This window comes from Dipodomys merriami, unplaced genomic scaffold (genome assembly GCF_024711535.1).
Source record: "Dipodomys merriami isolate MVZ:Mamm:240054 unplaced genomic scaffold, mDipMer1.0.p SCAF_50, whole genome shotgun sequence".
NCBI lineage: Eukaryota > Metazoa > Chordata > Mammalia > Rodentia > Heteromyidae > Dipodomys > Dipodomys merriami.
Genome location: NW_027206069.1, coordinates 617,528 through 620,440, shown reverse-complemented (window position 1 = coordinate 620,440; position 2,913 = coordinate 617,528).

Below are 2,913 nucleotides of genomic sequence, written 5' to 3'. Positions count from 1 at the left end.
CACGTGTGTCCTGTGAAGAGGCTGGGGGAGTGGGGAGGTAGAGGCTGGCTTCCCCACAGCGCTGGGAGGATGGAGGGGGTAAGGGGTGAACAGGAGGAACGGTGGACGGGAAGGGCGGGAAGACAAAGTCTTGGTAGATGGCCCTCTCCTTGGTCTGGCTTGGACCCCACCAGGGCCCTCACCCACACAGCAGGCTGGGGGGTCCTACTTGTACCCCCATCAGGCTGACTTGATCAGGTCTCCACCCTCCCCTGCAGCCTTTGGGCCAGCTCCTAGAACGGCCAGGGAGCCAGTGTGCCGGCTGGGCAGAGGTCACGCGTGACCCTGGCCTGGGGAGTAGAAACCACACACACACCACACACATACCACACAAACACACCACACACACACCACACATACACATACACACACCACATCCACACACACACCACACATAACACAGCACACACACATCCCACACACACATACACACACCACACACATACACATACCACACACATACCACACAAACACACCACACACACACACAACACATACACACCACACATACACACCACACACACATCCCACACACATACACACACCACACACATACACATACCACACACATACCACACACACACACCACACACACACAACACACATACACATACCCACACACACACCACACATACACACCACACATACACACCACACATACACACCACACACACATCCCCCACACATACATACACCACACACATACCACACAAACACCACACACACACACACCACACATATACATACACACACCACATCCACACACACACCACACATACACACCACACATACACACCACATACACATCCCACACACACATACACACACCACACACATACCACACAAACACACCACACACACCACACATACACATCCACACACCACATCCACACACACACCACACATACACACCACACACACATACACACACCACACACATACCACACAAACACACCACACATACACATACACACACCACATCCACACACACCACACATACACACCACACACACACCACACACACATCCCCCACACATACACACACCACACATACCACACAAACACACCACACACACCACACATACACATACACCACATACACACACACCACACATACACACCACACACATACACACCACATACACATCCCCCACACACATATACACACCATACACACACCACACAAACACACCACACAAACACACCACATACATGCCAGACACACCACACACACACACCACACACACTTGTCGGGAGCCAGCAGCGAAGCTGGGATCCTGAACTAGCTGACTGCCACCGCCCCGGTGACAGGCCTGTGCAGAGGCGGGGGTTCTAATTTGAGCTGGACCATGTGACCACCCTGGGCTCAGCTGTTGGTCCCCATGGGCTGTTTTTAGAAAAGGCCAACACTGCCCCCACCCCAGGCCTCGGCTATTTATAGGCCTGGGCCTGGGAAGTCACTGTCCCACGGCCCGATGTGAACCTCCACAGTGGGACCCCCAGGGTTCACCTGACCCCTTAGGCCCTCATACCGCTGGCCCAGAGCCCCAGGTCTCTCTGGGGAGGGGAGCCAGTGCCCCTTCTCTGGGACATGGGCACGCTGTCAGATGGACAGATTTGAACACCGGTCTGCGGGCTTTCTCCTGCAGCCGTCCAGCCCCTCCACACCCCAGATGCTGCTGTGCCCCTTCCTCCTGAGATGCCAGCTCCACCGTGGAGGCTGCCCCGTCCCTCCCAGGGCTCATCAGCCGTGCCCAGCCTCTTCCGGGAGCTGGTGGCAGGGGGCCCATGCCACATCCCACCACACCAGCTAGCCCCGCTGGCACTGTGCCATCTGCACACGGCGGCTACCGCTTTCCTAGTGGGAGGGGATTATCGTGGATGGCCACAACCCAGGGTGGGCTCACCATGGCAGGTCAGGGAAGAGCAGTCTGTGACCCCAAGTAGAACCCACAGGTCCCAGAGAATAAAATGGCCTGCACAGCTGAGGGGCAGTCCTCAGGGAGGAGAGCGAGAGGGGGCAGACACCGGATGGGCAGTGCGGTCCCCTGCTGGGCTGGAATCCGCCTGCCTCTGCTGGTGACCTTTGCTGGGACCGCACAGGGTCAGGCTTGCCTGGTCTCCCTGCCACAGCCCGAGGCTATCCCAGGAGCCTGACTCCGTGAACCCCACGCGGAGCCTCTGCTCAGAATGCCATGGAGAGGGAAGTTGTCCCTCCCGGCCGGGTCTTCCTAGGGTCCCCTTCCCAGCCCCCAAACATCTCCCTTGGGCCAGGACCCACTGAGAGTGGGCTGCGGGTGGGCAAAGCTGTGGCCCATGTGGAAGCCCAGGGGCCGGGCAGCCAGGCTTCCAGTCCCCAATGCACCCTTGAGCTGGGACTGGGAGGAGCAGGGGGCTGGTGCCCACCGCCTGGGCAGCCGGGGAGGAGTAGGGTCCTGGTGCCTGGTTCTTAGGGTTGCTCCACAGTGGGCAGAGGTGTTCCTGTGATCTCCCTGGACTCGACCCCAGGTGGACGCAAGACCCCTGGTGCACACAAGGACCCCCAGTGTGCGTGAGGACCCCCGGTGCGCACGAGGACCCCCAGTGCACACGGGGACCCCCAGTGCCCACGAGGACCCCCGGTGCGCACGGGGACCCCCGGTGCCCACGAGGACCCCCGGTGAGCAGGAGGACCCCCGGTGTGCACACGAGGACCCCCGGTGTACACACGAGGACCCCCGGTGCACAGGAGAACCCCCGGGGCACACGAGGACCCCCGGGGCACAGGAGGACCCCCGGGGCACACGAGGACCCCCGGGGCACAGGAGGACCCCCGGGGCACAGGAGGACCCCCGGTGTGCACACGAGGACCCCCGGTGTGCACACGAGGACCCC